This window comes from Salvelinus namaycush, chromosome 3 (assembly GCF_016432855.1).
Source record: "Salvelinus namaycush isolate Seneca chromosome 3, SaNama_1.0, whole genome shotgun sequence".
NCBI lineage: Eukaryota > Metazoa > Chordata > Actinopteri > Salmoniformes > Salmonidae > Salvelinus > Salvelinus namaycush.
Window position 1 is genome coordinate 28,299,099 of NC_052309.1, and position 19,878 is coordinate 28,318,976.

The following is a 19,878-nucleotide window of genomic DNA, read 5'->3' on the forward strand; positions in this document are numbered from 1 at the left end:
TGATGGAGTTGGTGGAGCCAGCAACCGAGTAAAACTGGGATAGATAGGCCTGTACAGAGAGCTAACTGTCAATCTTGTAAAAATGGACAGTTAGTGGCCCGTGGTCGAGTACAGTTTAACAATTGTGCATCAACCAAACCGTGGGTAGTATATCTCTGTACTGTTTGTTTCAATTGGTACATTCCATTGTGTTGTCAAAGAAACAACGTAACATTTAATGATCAATATGTACACTATATGTAAATATTAAATAATACACACACATATAGAACTACAGTAATTAGCAATACTTTACCTTAGCTCTGGCCTGCAGGTCATCTGAAGACAGAGTGACATCTTGACTTGTAGTAGGGGCTGCTTTACAAATTGACAAAACAGCAACTGTCTGTAACACGGTTAACACTGATCTTCCCATGAATGTAACCTTCTACTGCAGAGGAGAAAGTCTGACTGCCCTAAGCCCTCTGCACCTCCCCTTATATAGCCCAGGTCCCAGGCACCACACATTAGAATGGGTGTGATGATAGATTGTTTGTCATTTCCCAGAAATAGTGTAGGGTATCTGAAGGGCCCTGGCACTGCATGCATGAATGAGCACTACAGCATTCCAGAATCTGTCTGAGCAGGTCCTATTCAGGAAACAAGGGATTGTTATCAATGACGTGGGAGGAGAAGGAGGGGGAGGACAGGGCAGGTGCTGTAGATTTGGGGGAAGATTTGGATTGGCTTTTGTTAATGCAAGGAAGAGAAAGTATGCAAACATGGGGCTTCTCCTTGTGAGGCTGTCATATCTGGTTTGTGATGCCTCACTCATTGTCAGGCCACAAATGGAACATCAGCTACTTTATTGAAACACACATAACAAATATGTACTCTGATTAACTGTATCCTAAATAAATATGGCATCTGAAAATATAGTTTTTTAATTGAATACAATTCTTTGTTTTGTGAAAGAGATTTGCAATGATCACAATATGCATATTATGCAGAACTCTTATTTTAGTGATACCGCCAAGAGAAGCCGGAGTTTGGAGGATATATTGGCATGGGTGTTTTTCGTCTCAGGCCGGCAAACCGTGCCAATAAATCCTCCAAACGCTGGCTTTGAGGGCATTATCACTTTTATACAACATATTACCAACATATTCAAACAATGATTGACATATTTTCATTAAAAACGTTACTTTGATAAATGTATTAATACTATTTCACAAATGTATTAATACTATACATCATTCCACGAGATATACACTACATTGCCAAAAGTATGTGGACCCTTCAAATGAGTGGATTTGGCTATTTCAGTCACACCCGTTGCTGACAGGTGTATAAAATCGAGCACACAGCCATACAATCTCCATAGATAAACATTGGCAGTAGAATGGCCCATACTGTAGAGCTCAGTGACTTTCAACATGGCACCGTCGTAGGATGCCAACTTTCCAACAAGTGAGCTCATCAAATTTATGCTCTGCTAGAACTGCCCCGTTGAACTGTAAGTGCTGTTATTGTGAAGTGGAAACGTCTAGGAGCAATAATGGCTCAGCCATGAAGTGGTAGGCCACACAAGCTCAAAGAACGGGACTGTAGTGCGTAAAAATCGTCTGTCCTTAGTTGCAACACTCACTACCGAGTTCAAAACTGCCACTGGAAGCAACATCAGCACAAGAACTGTTTGTCGGGAGCTTCATGAAATGGGTTTCCATGGCCTAGCAGCCGCACACAAGCCTAAGATCACCATGTGCAATGCCAAGTGTCGGCTGGAGTGGTGAAAAGCTCGCTGCCATTGGACTCTGGTGCAGTGGAAATGTGTTTTCTGTAGCGATGAATCACGCTTCACCATCTGGCAGTCCGATGGATGAATCTGGGTTTAGCGGATGCCAGAAGGGCGCTAACCTGCCCAAATGCATAATGGAATAATGGTCTGGGGCTGTTTTTCATGGTTCGGGCAAAGCCTCTGAGTTCCAGTGAAGGGAAATATTAATGCTACAGCATACAATGACATTCTAGATGATTCTGTGCTTCCAACTTTGTGGCAACAGTTTGGGGAAGGCCCTTTACTGTTACCACATGACAATGACCCCGTGCACAAAGTGAGGTCCATACAGAAATGGTTTGTCGAGATCAGTGTGGAAGAACTTGATTGGCCTGCACAGAGCCCTGACCTCAACCCCATCGAACATTTTTGGGATTAATTGGAACTGCGAGCCAGGCCTAATCACCCAACATCAGTTCTCGACCTCACTAATACTCTTGTGGCTGAATGGAAGAAAGTCCCCGCAGCCCAACATCTAATGGAAAGCCTTCCCAGAAGAGTGGAGGCTTTTAAAGCCACAAAGTGGCGACCAACTCCATGTTAATACCCATGATTTTGAAATGATATGTTAGACGAGCACCTGTCTACATACTTTTGGCCATGTAGTGTAGTCCCGACACAAATCTAGGGTTGCTATCATTGACATCACCAGGACCTGGCTTTCGGAGCTTTAGCCCCGAATGCTTTTTGGTCAGCCCCAAATCTTTTGCACTGCTGCAATGGTGTAAAACAAATTGTAGTCAACTGAATCCGACACTTACTTCATAGAGCATTGATAAAACTCCTGAAGTCATCCAACCCTCATAATCAGTGGTGTAAGAGCGACGCTCCGCCACTTCTCAGAATGGTGCTATGCAGTGGCAACCTGTTTAGCTTAAAATATATATATATATCTTTTTTTAAACGTTATTTTGGCATTAATACATATCAGTTTGCAAACAATGTAAATAAATATATAATCTTTGAGTTAATAAAGCCGCATACAAACGTGGTAGTATTCTCCTAGCTCATCATTAAGCTAGAGGCCCTGGGTCTCAACCCTGCCCTGTGAAGTTGGGTCCTGGACTTCCTGACAGCTGGGAAACAACATCTCCACTTCGCTGATCCTCAACACTGGGACCCCACAAGGGTGCGTGCTCAGCCCCTTCCTGTACTCCCTGTTCACCCATGACTGCGTGACCATGCACGCCTCCAACTCAAGCGTCAAGGTTGCAGACGACACAACAGTAGTAGGCTTGATTACCAACAATGACGAGACAGTTTACAGTGAGGAGATGAGGGCACTCAGAGTGTGCTGTCAGCAAAACAACCTCTCACTCAATGTCAACAAAACAAAGGAGATGAACATGGACTTCAGGAAACAGCAGAGCGAGCACCCCCCTATCCACATCGACGGGACAGCAGAAAGCAAAAGCAGTGGAGAAGGTGCAAAGCTTCAAGTTCCTCTTCGTTCACATCACGGACAAACTGAAATGGTCCACCCACACAGACAGTGTGGTGAAGAAGGTGCAACAGCACCTCTTCAACTTCAGGAGGCTGAAGACATTTGGCTTGTCTAAAACCCTCACAAACCTTTACAGACGCACAATCAAGAGCATCCTGTCGGACTGCATTACCACCTGGTACGGCAACTGCACCGCCCACAACCGCAAGGCTCTCCAGAGGGTGGTGCGGTCTGCACAACATATCTATCTCAAGGCCATCAGGCTGTTAAACAGCCATCACAAACACAGAGAGGCTGCTGGCTACATACAGACTTGAAATCATTGGCCACTTCAATAATGCCACTTTAATAATGTTTACATATCTTGCATTACTCATCTCATGTGTATGTACTGCATTTTATACCATCGATTGCATCTTGCCTATGCCGCTCTGTCATTGCTCATTCATATATTAATATGTATATATTATTTTTCCATTCCTTTACTTAGATGTGTGTGTATTAGGTAGTTGTTGTGGAATTGTTAGATTACATGTTAGATATTGCTAACCATGTGTATGTGACCAATACAATTTGATTTGATTTGGTCTCTGTTTTGCGTTCTTGAGTAAGGCAGCTCCAAAATGCATGTGTTTCAGCCTAGCACAGTGCTGTCTGTGGTGGTGGGGCAGCCAGCGGAAAATACAGAGCGTAGGGGTTGGTAATGTTCTCTGGTTGGTAATGTTCTCTAGTTGCGCGGTGATTGGCTCAGTGTTCTGTCACTCATGGGGACTCTACGTCACTGCAAAATCTATGGGGGGAGCTCGACAATTCAGGCCCCTTCGGTGCTGCCATATAGTTACATTAGAAGTGCCCATCTAAGAAGGCTCAAGGTCATTGGCCACAGATAAAATGACTTCAAATCACGTTATATCTACAGTAGCTTTGATTGGACTGATCATGTCAACATCAACTTTCCAAATCTTAGCTAGCAAGCTAGCAGTCATCATCATGAATCAAGTCGACAATCTACTAATCCTTTTCAACCCTTGTCAATTGAAGAGAAATCATAGATAAAACTTATCGGTGCTCATCGTCCATTGGACATAAACATTACACAACAAGTTGGAAATTGCAAATTCAGCAATTAGTGGTTTGGAAGGAATCGGTGGCTAACTGCAAGCATTGCAAAGTAATCACTAGCCTGCTATTCAGTGGAGTGGATGTGTGGTCCAAGTCTGGGTTCAAGTGTCTCTTTTCCAAGCTTAAAATGATAAACATTCAACATTGGCGATGCTGTCAATTCAGCATAACATTTGCCGTGCTCAAAACATATGGAAATCTCAGACTTCAGTGAATTAAAGACAACTGGGAACTGGAAAAATTGCTCCAACTGGGAAAATACCTTTTGAATGGTCATCCAAATCGGTATTCCAAGTCGGGAACTCGGGCCTCTTTCTAGAGCTCCGACCTGAAGATCACTAACGTCATGATTTAACCTTGTTTTTCTGAGTTCTCAGTTGTCTTGAAAGCTCCATAAATCCAGAAAATGCCAGACTTTGATGACAAAGTTTGCCCACAAAGGACCGCCTCGCCACCCTCCTGTTCAAGTGAGCACAGCACAACAAGTCCAAAAATGTATTGTATGCTGCTGCATAAATTATGTAATATGCCAGGGAGATATGTATACTGTAGCTAAGAAAGTAATTGTAAGTGTATTTTGTGTAGTAAGCTGTTAGTAGCCCATGTGCCTCACCCTAATAATTTAGTCCCTTTTCCACTCATAATTTTGCATACTTTTTTGACTTGGTGGTGCACATGTAGCCTGATTTAGAGAAATGTCATTGTCACGACTTCCGCCGAAGTTAGTGCCTCTCCTTGTTCGGGCGGCGTTCTGCGGTCGACGTCACCGGCTTTCTAGCCGCCACCGATCTACATTTCTTTTTGCATTTTATTTGTCTTGATTGTACACACCTGTTTTCCATTACGTTTTAATGTATTCCCTATTTAACCCTCTGGTTCCCACATGGTTTTGTGCGTGTTTGTTCTTTGTTAAGTGGTCGCTCTTTTGTGTCGAGCTGTAATATTTTTCCCTGTATGGAATTAGTTTGTGATTTTTAAAGTACATTTTACTCAGTTCTGTGTCCTGCGCCTGACTCCGTCCTACCCGCTGCACACTGACACTTGACAGTCATCATTGAATATTGTAAGAGCTTTCATTGTCTGCTTATAGGTCCCCTTTATTCATCCAATGTTCTGACTTGGTGTACAGGGAGAATAATGTAAGGCAAGGAATAATGTTCTGAATTCTGTCACTGTACATTTCAAAAGTGCTGAACAAATAGTTATATTGACTACGTCCGTCCTTGCTCGCTCATAGTCTTAATCGAAATTACGGATTGCCTCTTACCCGCTTGTCTTCACTTTATGCCATAGTTTGTATATCTCAATTGTCAGTAGAAACCACATGTTAAGTAAGTCAGCCATATCAGCTATGTTTTTTAAAAGGCAGTAAATGAGGCTGAATGAACTGTTTTGCTGCCAGACAAGGCTCCGCTGATAGCCAGGTGCAGCAGTGGTAAGGTGTTGGGACTGCTGTTGGGACTCTGCTGTTGGGTCAGCTTTATGTAGGCCATAACAGTTTGTGAGCACCGTTTGTCACCGTTATAGTGCAATTAATGTATTGTTTAGTGTTGTGTTGTGTAGTGGCTTTGCTGTCATGCATCTAAAAAAAATGTTTTGTTTGCCTCACCAAGATTTACATGTTAAAATTGCCACTGGTGCTATGTCTCACAAAATCACTTTCATATTCTACATAACAAACCGAAAAGAATAGCATGATAATGTCAGGCTACTGTTATACCAAAAACATCATGTCATTTCTTATGACAATTTAGGATGATTGTGCTGAAATATTGATTCTTTTTCTCGTGCGGTGGCTGTGTCTCACTCCATCTGCTCTAAAATTCGATTAGTTCAGCTGGTTAGCCACCCTTACATCTTTCAAGAAAACCGAACAGATATTCTCATGAAACTGATTGGGATCAAATGGTTAGCATGCATTCAGCATAGATGTTTCACCTGTAAAACGTGAAGAATTATTACTATTCACGATTGACAGTGATAATGGCCTAATTTATAATAAGGTTGGCCTAATTTGTTGTTTTAGGAAAAAAAAATATATAATGTTCCTTTAGCCACTTACAGTAGTCATGGGCTATCATGCAATTTGGATGATGTATTGCATGTATATTCGATTCGATCTTAGTCATGTATTGACGCTTTGCCTGTTTGATGGTTCGTCGTTGGGCATAGCGGGATTTCTTATTATCTTCCGGTTTAGAAAACCGCTTCTTGAAAGCGGCAGCTCTGCCCTTTAGCTCAGTGCGAATGTTGCCTGTAATCCATGGCTTCTGGTTGGGGTATGAACGTACAGTCACTTTGGGGACGACGTCCTCGATGCACTTATTGATAAAGACAGTGACTGATGTGGTGTACTCCTCAATGCCATCGGAAGAATCCCTGAACATATTCCAGTCTATGCTAGCAAAACAGTCCTGTAGTTTAGCATCTGCTTCATCTTACCACTTTTTTATAGACCAAATCACTGCTGCTTCCTGCTTTAATTTTTGCTTCTAAACAGGAATGAGGAGGATAGAATTATGGTCAGATTTGCCAAATGGTGGACGAGCTTTGTATGTGTCTCTGTGTGTGGAGTAAAGGTGGCCTAGAATTTTTTTCCTCTGGTTGCACATTTAACATGCTGATAGAAATGAGATAAAACTTACTTAAGTTTCCCTGTATTAAAGTCCCCAGCCGGGCACTACGAGCGCCGTCTCTGGATGAGCGTTTTCCTGTTTGCTTATGGCAGTAACAGTCCAGACTCGTTATAGTTGTAAATACCATGAAGTTGCACCAAGGGAATTTAAACAAAACAGATTTTTTTTGCAGGTCTTCTGTTTCCCCACATTTAATGATTAATTAATTTCCCATCATGAAAATGTATCCCCATTCCCCAATCAAATACCTTCATCGATACCACAAAAAAACAGACAAATCAGCTTTGTACTTATCTATAGAGGACTTTTGGGTTGTGTCACAAATCACCTAGCAACCACACCAGACGCCACGTTGGAAAACCGTTGTCAGTCTGTCGGCTGCCTCCAATCGTTCACATGGCTGGCTGCATTCTGCTACCACCAGAAACTTCGGGAAGATTGCTCATTAGTTATTTTTTCTAAGGTTCCAGAAAACCGACGCAGTGGGAGAACCTATTCAAGTAAGTTCATATATTTAGAAAATGATCAAAAACTATGTAACTATCGCCTTGGTCCGTACAATTGACCTTATTTTAGTGCCCCAAAAACGTAATACTTCCAGATCAACTGTAATGTCAATACCATTGTAAAGCACAATTTCTCCCCTTTCCAACAAAATTAATGACATGACCTCCACGCTGCCCGTTTCTGCATAATTCAAGAAGGCAATGAGCTCCTTCAGGTCTTTTAAAAAAATGGCGGGTGGGGAAGCGAAACTAATGCGTGATAGTGAGAAGGAGAGGAGATGTGTGGGAAAACGGTTTTTTTTCACTCGATCTGTCCAACTTATCACCTTATCGCCTCTAAAATGTAAATAAAACACTATAAAGAGTTTATATAATGTGTCATTACATACCTATTTGAAGGTTTGTGTCGAATTTGATTCGGGTTTTTAGGGCGGTGCTAAAGTGATCTTCAGAAGTAAACAGCGGCTTTGAAAGTCATGATCGCTTACAGTGATGAGCAAAAAATGACTAGGTATCCCCCTTACCCCCGTCACTGTCCATTTCTTGTTTTTAAACGATGAGATAAGTGCTACACCTGGTGGAGAGAGATTGTAAGACAGAAATAGTAGCTTTATGCGTGCTGTACGTTACGGCATGACACGTCACGATGTAATGGAGGGTCAGTTTTTTTCAAATTTTCTCCAATTCTATAGAGCCATTACCATGCCAATCAACGCTTGAATAGAAACATAGTTCACACCCCTGATTTTGAAGTCAACACAGTGGCTACAGTCCCATTAGTTTTCTTTGTAGCCTCATTTGAATGTCGCGGTTGCGCACATTTGTATGGAATGGGGTGAGTTTACGTTAGCTAGTTAGCTAGCTATATTGATGTACTTATTGTTGTAGTTAAATGCATCTTTAGCTAGGTAGTTAGTCTAATGTGAGTCTGGAAGGAGAGTTTACAGTCTAACCAGACACCTAGGTATTTGTAGTTGTCCACATATTCTAAGTCAGAACCATCCAGAGTAGAGGTCAACCGATTATGATTTTTCAACGCCGATACCGATACCGATTATTGGAGGACCCAAAAAAAGCCGATACCGAATAATCGGCCTAATTTTTTATTTATTTGTAATAATGACAATTACAACACTACTGAATGAACACTTTTATTTTAACTTAATATAATTCATCAATCAAATCAATTTACCCTCAAATAAATTATGAAACGTGTTCAATTTGGTTTAAATAATGCAAAAACAAAGTGTTGGAGAAGAAAGTAAAAGTGAAATATTTGCCATTTAAAAAAGCTAACATTTAAGTTCCTTGCTCAGAACATGAGAACATAGGAAAGCTGGTGATTCCTTTTAACATGAGTCTTCAATATTCCCAGGTAAGAAGTTTTATGTTGTAGTTATTATAGGAATTATAGGACTATTTCTCTCTATACCATTTGTATTTCATATACCTTTGACTATTGGATGTTCTTATAGGCACTATAGTATTGCCAGCCTAATCTCGGGAGTTGATAGGCTTGAAGTCATAAACAGCGCAATGCTTAAAGCACAGCGAAGAGGTGCTGTTTGAATGAATGCTTACGAGCCTGCTGTTGCCTACCACCGCTCAGTCAGACTGCTCTATCAAATATAAAATCATAGACTTAATTATAATATAATAACACACAGAAATACGAGCCTTAGGTCATTAATTTGGTCAAATCCGGAAACTATCATTTCGAAAACAAAATGTTTATTCTTTCAGTGAAATACGGAACCGTTCCGTATTTTATCTAACGGGTGGCATCCCTAAGTCTAAATAGTGCTGTTACATTGCACAACCTTCAATGTTATGTCATAATTATGTACAATTCTGGCGAATTAATTACAGTCTTTGTTAGGAAGATATGGTCTTCACACAGTTCGCAACGAGCCAGGCAGCCCAAACTGCTGCATATACCCTGACTCTGCTTGCACAGAACGCAAGAGAAGTTACACAATTTCCCTAGTTAAAAGAAATTCATGTTAGCAGGCAATATTAACTAAATATGCAGATTTAAAAATGTATACTTGTGTATTGATTTTCAGAAAGACATTGATGTTTATGGTTAGGTACACATTGGTGCAACGGCAGTGCTTTTTTCGCGAATGCGCTTGTTAAATCATCACCCGTTTGTCGAAGTAGGCTGTGATTCGATGATAAATTAACAGGCACCGCATCGATTATATGCAACGCAGGACAAGCTAGATAAACTAGTAATATCATCAATCATGTGTAGTTAACTAGTGATTATGTTAAGATTGATTGTTTTTTATTAGATAAGTTTAATGCTAGCTAGCAACTTACCTTGGCTCCTTGCTGCACTTGCATAACAGGTAGTCAGTCTGCCAAGCAGTCTCCTCGTGGAGTGCAGTGTAATCGGCCATAATCGGTGTCCAAAAATGCCGATTACCGATTGTTATAAAAACTTGATATCGGCCTTAATTAATCGGCCATTCCGATTAATCGGTCGACCTCTACCTTGTAATCTAGGTGGTGAAATGTCTGGAAATGTAAAATGTACAACTACTACTACCAAGTTCAATGCCAGATACTTTAATCCCAGAAGGTCTGATTAGCTGTTGGAGGTGCCACTGTGATAATGAAGATGGTTTGTCTAAGACTACCGCAACAATTACATTGTCTATGCTAAATATTTTTTTATTGTAAAAGAAAGAAACTAGTTGGGCTGTAAATTGGGCTCCCACACTCGGGACTCTGACTCTCTATTAGTTACACAGACTTTTGGCCTTCCATCCTATTCGAACCACCTTTCACCGGCTTTGTATTCATGTTGCCTGATGAAATTGCTGTACAATATGATCTTGTTGCCATCTGATGCACATTCAGATGTCATAAATCAGCACTGCAGAGCTCTCCCTGTCCTGTCCTGTGCCTTGATTGTATTACTGTTGAGAATATCTGGAAATGTGCATGTACACCCTGGCCCGTCTACTGTTGCTAGCCCCAATTTTGACTTGTGCTCTGATATCTGCTTCACTGATGTCTGCTCTTGTAAAAGCCTGGGTTTTCTGCACGTTAACACTAGAAGCTTATTACCTAAAATGGATCAATTGAAAGTGTGGATCCAGATGTGTTGGTCATTATTGAGACGTGGTTAAGGAAGTGATGTTAACCTTTCTGGTTATAACCTTTTTCGGCAAGACAGATCCTCCAAAGGTGGGGGAGTGGCAGTCTTTACCAAGTGGGACATGGGACATGCTTAAACTGGAACATGCTTAAACCACCTGACCAAGTCCTAAAGCAATGGGACTCCCTAAATCTTTCTCAGATTATTACCAATCCCACAAGGTATGACTCCAAACACACAGAAAAGGCTACTCTCCTTGATGTTATCCTCACAAATAATCCTGATAGGTATCAGTCTGGTATTTTCTGTAATGACATTAGTGATGAAAGAAAATTTGAATTTAAACAGGTTCAACCCCTGGTTTGACCGTGATCTTGCAGATTTACTCTACCTCAAGAATTCCATTTGGTGAAAGGCTCAACACACACATACTCAGGCTGACTGGCTATCGTTCAGGCAAATGAGAAAATACGTGCACTCAGGCTATCCGGAAGGCCAAAGTTGGTTACTTTAAGGAGCAGTTCTCTCTCTATGAGTCTAACCCCAAGAAGTTCTGGAAAACGGTTAAAGACCTGGAGAATAAACCCTCCTCCTCACAGCTGCCCATGTCCCTTAATGTTGATGATGTGGTTGTTACTGACAAGAAGAACATGGCTGAGCCCTTTAATCACCACTTCATTAATTCAGGAATCCTATTTGACTCAGCCATGCTTCCTTGCCCGTCCAACATTTCCTCATCTCCCACCCCTTCTAATGTGACCATAAAGACCTGATTGGTGGAGTGCTGCAGAGATGGTTGTCCTTCTGGAAGGTTCTCCCATCTCCACAGAGGAACTCTGGAGCTCTGTCAGATTGACCATCGTGTCCTTGATCATCTCCCTGACCAAGGACCTTCTCCCCCGATTGCTCATTTTGGCCGGGCGGCCAGCTTTATGAAGAGTCTTGAGGTTTCCAAACTTCTTCCATTTATGAATGATGGAGGCTACTGTGTTCTTGGGGACCTTCAATGCTGCAGACATTTTTTGGTACCCTTCCCCAGATCTGTGCCTTGACACAATCCTGTCTCCGGAGTTCTACGGACAATTCCTTCGACCTCATGGCTTGGTTTTTGCTTTGACATGCACTGTCAACTGTGGGACCTTAAATAGACAGGTGTGTGTCTTTCTATATCATGTCCAATCAATTGAATTTAGCATAGGTGGACTCCAATCAAGGTGTAGACACATCTCAAGGATGATCAATGGAAACAGGATGCACCAGAGCTCAATTTCCAGTCTCATAAAGGGTCTGAATACTTATGTAAATAGGGTATTTATGTATTTTTTTATATAAACGTGTTAATTTTTTTTTTTAAATAACGATTTTCGCTTTGTCATTATGGGGTATTATGTGTATATTGATAATGAAAAAACATAATTTAATCAATTTTAGAATAAGTCTGTGACGTAACAAAATGTGGAAACGTCCAGGGGTCTGAATTCTCTCCAGAATGCACTGTATATGGACATAATATTGTTCAATTTGTGTCATTTCTACTCCCGCTCCTCCCCTCCGGTATTCGACATCGCCGGTATACTATCCACCGGTCCTGGGATTCATCATTACGCTCGCCTGGCATAAATTGTTACGCTCCCCTGCACGTCATCATGATACTCACCTGGGCCTGATTACCTCCCCTATGTCTGTCACTCCCTTTGGTACTTTCCTCAGTCAGTATTGTTCCTGTGTTTATGCGTTGATGCTACTGTTATGTTGTCTCGTTTCATGTTTGTTGTTTTATTAAACATTTCATCTGCAACTCTCAGCGTCTGGAACATCTCCTGGCTAACCACCTGTTCGTCAAAGCTGAGAAGTGCCAATTTCATCAGAGGGCTGTCTCCTTAGGCTACCAAATCAGCCCGCAGGGAGTGAGGATGGACAACAAGAAGGTAGATGCGGTCAGGTCATGGCAAGTCCCAACCACCATAAAGGGGTTACAACAGTTTTGGGGGTTTGCCAACATCTACTGCCATTTCATAAGGAATTTCAGCTCCGCCACCGCTCCTCTCAACTCTCTCCTTAAGGATGATCCCTGTAGGTTGGTGTGGAGCCCAGCAGCCGACGAGGCCTTCTGTCTACTCAAGGTACGTTTCAAATCCGCCCCATTATTCAAACACCCAGATCCCAAGATATCCTTTGTGGTGGAGGTGGATGCTTCAGAGGTGGGCGTGGGGGTAGTTCTGTCTCAAAGACAGGGTTATCCACAGAAATTGTACCCGTGTGCATATTACTCTAAGAAACTGTCCCCTGCAGAGAGGAATTACGACGTCGGTGATCGAGAGCTCCTGGTGGTGAAGTTGGCATTAGAGGAGTGGAGACACTGACTGGAGGGTTCCAAGGAACCATTCGTCATCCTCACCGACCATCGGAACCTGGAGTACATACGGACAGCGAGGAGGCTGAATCTGCGCCAAGCTGATTCGGGAGAGGGTCCTGTCCATAATGCTCCTATAATCCCATCCTCCCGAGTTGTAGCTGCTGTGGTCTGGGATGTAGATGCGGACATCCGCCAGGCTCTGGAGAGGGAGCCCGCACCCACTAACTGTCCTCCCGAACACATCAACGTTCCAACGGGGATAAGGGACCGGCTGCTGACCTGGGCACACACAGCTGTTGTCGCTGGACATCCAGGTATTTCTCGCACTACCCAATCCATCTCTGAGAAATACTGGTGGCCCACCTTGGCTCAGGATGTCACTTGTTACATCAACTTCTGTTCCGAATGTGCCCAAACCAAATCCCCCCGGAATGCTCCAGCAGGGAAAATCTTTCCCCTTCCCGTGCCTCAGCTTCCCTGGTCCGATCTATCAATTGACTTTGTTACTGATCTCCGCTCCTCTGATGGTTTCACCACCATTTTGGTGGTTGGGGATAGATTTTCAAAATCCTGTCATTTAATCCCTCTTTCTGGTCTCCCTACTGCTCTCCAGGTCACTGAAGCACTATTCCAGCAGGTCTTCCGGCATTATGGCCTTCCGGGCGACATCATCTCTGACGGTGTCCCCCAATTCACATGACGGGTATGGAGAGCCTTTATGGAGAAGCCCAGCCTCACTTCTGGGTACCGGCCTCAGTCCAACAGGCAGGTGGAGAGGATGAATTTGGAGCTGGGGAGGTTCCTGAGGAGTCACTGTCAGGACCGGCAGGGAGAGTGGGCTCGATTCCTTCCATGGGCAGAGTACGCCCAGAACTAGATATGTCACTCCTCCACTGGGATGACCCCCTTCCAGTGTGTTATGGATTTTCAGCCGGCCGGATTTTCAGCTCCTGTGGTTGATGAGTGGTTCAGGTGCGCAGAAGAAGTGTGGAGTGATGCTCACGTGAGACTCCAGCGCTCCATCCACCGTCAAAAGGAGCAGGCAGACTGCCACCGCGGTACAACCCCTGTGTTCCACCCTGGGGATCGTGTCTGGCTCTCTACCAGGAACCTCCCACTCCACTGCCCTGCAAGAAACCGAGCTCCCGGTTGGTGGGGCTGTTCAAGGTTCTCCGGAGGGTCAACGAGGTAACGTATAGGTTACAACTTCCCAGGAACTACCGTATCTCACCTTCTTTTCATGTCTCCCTTCTCAGGCCTGTGGTTCCTGGTCCCCTAGCTGATGCTGTACCCCACGAAACCCCTCCACCCCCCTGGATATCGAGGGGAGTCCGGCCTATTCCGTCAGATCTCTACTGGACTCCCGATGTTGTGGGTGTCGACTCCAGTATCTGGTGGACTGGGAGGGGTAATGCCCAGAGGAGCGGTGTTGGGTTCCGGTGGAGGACATTCTGGATCCCAACATCATCCATGATTTCCACCTTCGCCGCCTGGACCGGCCCGCTCCTTGTCGTCAGGGTCGTCCCTCTGGTCGGCGTCGTCCTGCGGCTGGACCCGCGCTTTAGAGGGGGGGTACTGTTAAAACTTCTTCTGGCTGCAAGCCCGAGGCCGCCCACAATATGACAACAGCCACTTCAAGTGCAGGGCGCGAAATTCAAAATATATTTTTTAGAAATATTTAACTTTCACACATTAACAAGTCCAATACAGCAAATGAAAGGTACACATCTTGTGAATCCAGCCAACATGTCAGATTTTTTAAATGTTTTACAGCGAAAACAGCACGTATATTTATGTTAGCTCACCACCAAATACAAAAAAGGACAGACATTTTTCACAGCACAGGTAGCATGCACAAAGCCAACCTAACTAACCAAGAACCAACCAAACTAACCAACAAACAACTTCATCAGATGACAGTCTTATAACATGTTATACAATAAATCTATGTTTTGTTCGAAAAATGTGCATATTTCAGGTATAAATCATAGTTTACATTGCAGCTACAATCAGAAATTGCACCGAAAGCAGACAGAATAATTACAGACACCAACGCCAAATACCTAAATACTCATCATAAAACATTTCTGAAAAATACATAGTGTACAGCAAATGAAAGACAGGCATCTTGTGATTCCAGCCAATATTTCCGATTTATTAAGTGTTTTACAGCGAAAACACAATATAGCGTTATATTAGCTTACCACAATAGCCAGAAACACAAGCCATTGTCCAGCAGTAAAAGTTAGCGATCGTGACAAACCAGTAAAAGATATATAATTTTTGACTAACCTTGATATTCTTCATCAGATGACAGTCCTATAACATCAGGTTATACATACACTTATGTTTTGTTCGAAAATGTGCATATTTAGAGCTGAAATCAGTGGTTATACATTGTGCTAACGTGGCTACTTTTTCCCACAACGTCCGGATTTTTTTCTGACACTTTTTCTGACATACATATTCTGACCAAATAGCTATTCATAAACATAACAAAAAAATACATGTTGTATAGGAAATGATAGATCCATTAGTTCTTAATGAAATCGCCGTGTTAGAATTCTAAAAATAACTTCATTACGACATACAGCTTCGGTATAGCTAGAGTACCCAAAAGCTGGGCGCCGACGACTAGTTCACATGTACGACAGATATATGAAATAGCATCATAAAATGTTTCCTACTTTTGCTGATCTTCCATCAGAATGTTGTACAAGGGGTCCTTTGTCAAGAACAATCGTTGTTTGGATTTAGAACGGCCTCTTTCCCTCTCGATTTAGCAAGCACACTAGCCAAGTGGCACGAATCTCTCCATGTCAACAAACGGAAGAGAACGGAACACGGCAAAACTCCCGAAAAAATTTCAATAATCTGATTAAACTATATTGAAAAAACATACTTTACGATGATATGGTCACATGTATCAAATAAAATCAAAGCCGGAGATAGTAGTCGCCTATAACGAAAGCTTTTCATAAGGCAAATCCAGGTCCCTCCTCGCGCCTTCCTGAAAACAGGAAATGGGTGACACGTCATTCCAAGAGCTTTCATTCCACTTCAGACCAAGATAAACACCCCATTTCTTCTCTCACCGCCTCTTGACATCCAGGGGAAGGTGTATGACGTGCATGTATACTAATACGTATCATGCCCATTTATAGGCAGGACCTAGAAGAGAGCATAGTTTTCAGACTTTCCACTTCCTGGTCAGGAAGTTTGTGCCAAATGAGTTCTGTTTTACTCACAGATATAATTCAAACGGTTTTAGAAACTAGAGAGTGTTTTCTATCCAATAGTAATAATAATATGCATATTGTACGAGCAAGAATTGAGTACGAGGCCGTTTGAAATGGGCACCTTTTATCTGGCTACTCAATACTGCCCCTGCAGCCCAAACAGGTTAAGTCTACTCCTGCTCCTCCACTCTGGCGTTCGACGTCGCCGGTATACTAACCACCGGGTTCTGGGATTCATCATTACGCGCACCTGCACGTCATCATGATACTCAGTTGGACTCCATCTCATTCCTGATTATCTCCCCTATATCTGTTACTCCCTTTGGTTCTTTCCTCAGTCAGTATTGTTCCTGTGCTTATGCGTAGACGCTACTGTTATGTTGTCTCGTTTCATGTTTGTTGTTTTATTATATGTTTCATCTGCACCTGATTCTCGACTCTCAGCGTCTTCGTTACAATTTGCTTCTCACCTTTTCATGGTCATGGCTAGAAGGGATGCAGCTTTTGTCAAATTAACATAATATCCTAAGGTTAGGATAGTTAGGTTAAGGTTATGAAAAAGTTAGTTTTTTGTATTTTAGCTAACCCTAACGTTTTATAATAATTTGACAAAAACTGGATCCCTTTTAGCCAGGACCCCTTTTTGGACTAGATTACATGGTTGCTTTCAAGACTATAATTTTTTTATTGATATGTTGCCAGTGTCAGTAGAGTAGGCCTATCCTACCATCGTATTAAAATTCTACTACAATTTTACTACAGTCATATAAAGTGTAGTAGACTTGCAATAAATGTTTAGCAAAGCCCACATCTCTGATATAGCCTAAAAACCTATGCCACTACTCGCTTATTAATAGCCTAAATTATCACTATCGAATCTACTCATCACATTAATAATAGTAGGCTTACATTAGTCTGCAAATGTGATGCTAGAGGCATGCAATCCTTGGTTATAAAGGGGCATTTTTAAGGTGAAAAATTTGCTTCCCCAAAACTTGAAACTCAAGCAACACATGCTAATAGCTAGACTACAAGCTATCGAGCTAACTTAGTGTTGTTGTTAACACCTGGTTAGCATACCAGGAAAACTAAACTCGAAATCAATCAGACTTGACTTAACCATTGATGAAATGATTTTAGCAAACCATGTATTGACAGCTGTCTGGGTTCAGGTCTTGACAGGCAAAAAGGTTTCTTAGCTTTTGTGACATTTCTTGAGTCTTATGTCATTCCTGTCAACAAAGGTGTTTCATGATTGTGGGGAATCTGTAAAAAAAAAATACTGTTGTCTTTCCTGCCTTGTTAGAGCAGCCAAATTCTCCACAGAAAATGACCGTGGTGATGAATCAACTAGTTTTAGGCACTGTTGTCATGCAGTTTGGGGTAGCCACTCGGCTGTTGTTGTCAGAAGAATTAATGCGGTGGTCTTCCTCTATGGTCTTCCTCTTCCTCTCTTCCCCAGTCGTTCGTTCTAAATGTTCCATTACCAATGATGGCTAGCAATGTTCTTATCCCTTGCTTGCTAGCTAGCCAACAGTGCAGCCAGAATAACAGCAAAGTAGCTGCATTTGCGTTTGTTTATGCTGTTTTCTAGTGATTTTGGGGGGGGGGATACATCCATAACAATGAGCTAATGATGTGCGATTTCGCCTGGTATAGGAAATGTGCTTTCTTGCCAGGCCGCTGTTCTGAAGAGAGAGCCAACTACACAGCTAAACTTAATTAAGCTGGAATTACATTTTGTGTTTTTCTATTGACATTTCTTTGTATATATCAAAATATATATCAATAAAAATTATGCTGATTCATGATTTCGACTGGCTGAGAAAAGCTGCCAGCCTGTCTGTCTCATTACCATAGGACAGCTGGAGATCGAATTTCAATATTGAAACAATGTTGCAAATGTCAGAGAGACAGACAGCAAGGTTATTACAAATCTCCGCTGTTGAAAACCAAATGCTAGTCTAAAAGAAATGCGGCATAATGTCTAGATGGTTTCTACAGTGTAGATCTAGTATATAAATTGCCCGGCTGAGCTGATGAGAAAGTGGATTGCGCATTCAGATGGGAAAGAGTAAATAGGCATTTCAACGTCATGATTTAGCCGGTGGATATTTGTGGAATAGACACCAGCTGGAATGCAGTTTTAATCAATCAGCATCCAGGATTAGACTCAGCCGTTGTATAAATGTCTTTGTAACCTTTTCTCAATAGGGGGGCGCTGTTTTCACTTTGTAAAAAATCGTTCCCAAATTAAACTGCCTCGTACTCAATTCTTGCTCGTACAATATGCATATTATTATTACTATTGGATAGAAAACACTCTCTAGTTTCTAAAACCGTTTGAATTATATCTGTGAGTAAAACAGAACTCATTTTGCAGCAAACTTCCTGTCAGGAAGTGAGAAATCTGAAATCGAGGGCTCTGTTCCAGGGTCAGTTTATTAGTTTGCATGGAATCTATGGGTCTACATGCACTGCATACGCCTTCCACTAGATGTCAGTAGGCAGTAAGAGTTGGAATGGGGTGTCTAGCTAGATCTGAGGCCGAACAAGACGTCTTGGAACGGAGGGTCTGGTCTTTTCACCGTTTGGCCTGACGCAAGAGGGACCTCTGCATTGCGTTCAGAAAAGCTTTCGTTTTAGAAGTTAGATATATCCGGCTCTGATTTTATTTGATATATGTGTTAAAAACATCATAAGGTAGTTATTTTAAACCGAGTTATATCAGTTTATATCAGTATATTGCGATTTTCGGTATTTCCTTTGTTATGCGTTATTGTGAGTTGGACACTTCCGTGCCGCATGGCCATCTTTGTTAGCTAAATCGACAGATGAAGACGACATTCTACAACAAAACAACGATTATTCTGGAAAAAGGACACCTTGTACAAGATTCTGATGGAAGCTCATCAAATAGTAGGAACCATTTATGATATTATTTCGTATTTCTGTCGAAAATGTTTAGACTATATTCCGCCCAGATTTCGGGCGATGTCTCGCTATAACGTAAGCTGTATGTCGTAATAAGGTTATTTTTAAAAATCTAACACAGCGGTTGCATTAAGAACTAGTGTATCTTTCCTTTGCTGTCCAACCTGTATTTTTTAGTAAAGTATATGATTAGTTATTTGATTAGATGATGTGAGTGTCAGAAATATATCCGGATTATTTTGTGCTGTTTGGCTAGTATTCACATTGTTCAACCACGAATTGTACCGCTAAATATGCACATTTTCGAACAAACCATATATGTATTGTGTAATATGATGTTATAGGACTGTCATCTGATGAAGTTTGAGAAGGTTAGTGAAAAAATTAATATCTTTTGCTGGTTTATTCGCTATCGCTAACCTGCCTTGAATGAATGCGGCTGTGTGGTAGGCTATTGTAGTAAGCTAATATAATGCTATATTGTGTTTTCGCTGTAAAACACTTAAAAAATCTGAAATATTGGCTGGATTCACAAGATGTTTGTCTTTCATTTGCTGTACACCGTGTATTTTTCATAAATGTTTTATGATGAGTATTTAGGTATTTCACGTTGGTTTCTGTAGTTATTCTAGCTGCTTTGGTGAGACTACTGCAATGTAAAACTATGATTTATACCTGAAATATGCAAATTTTTCGAACAAAACATATGCTATACA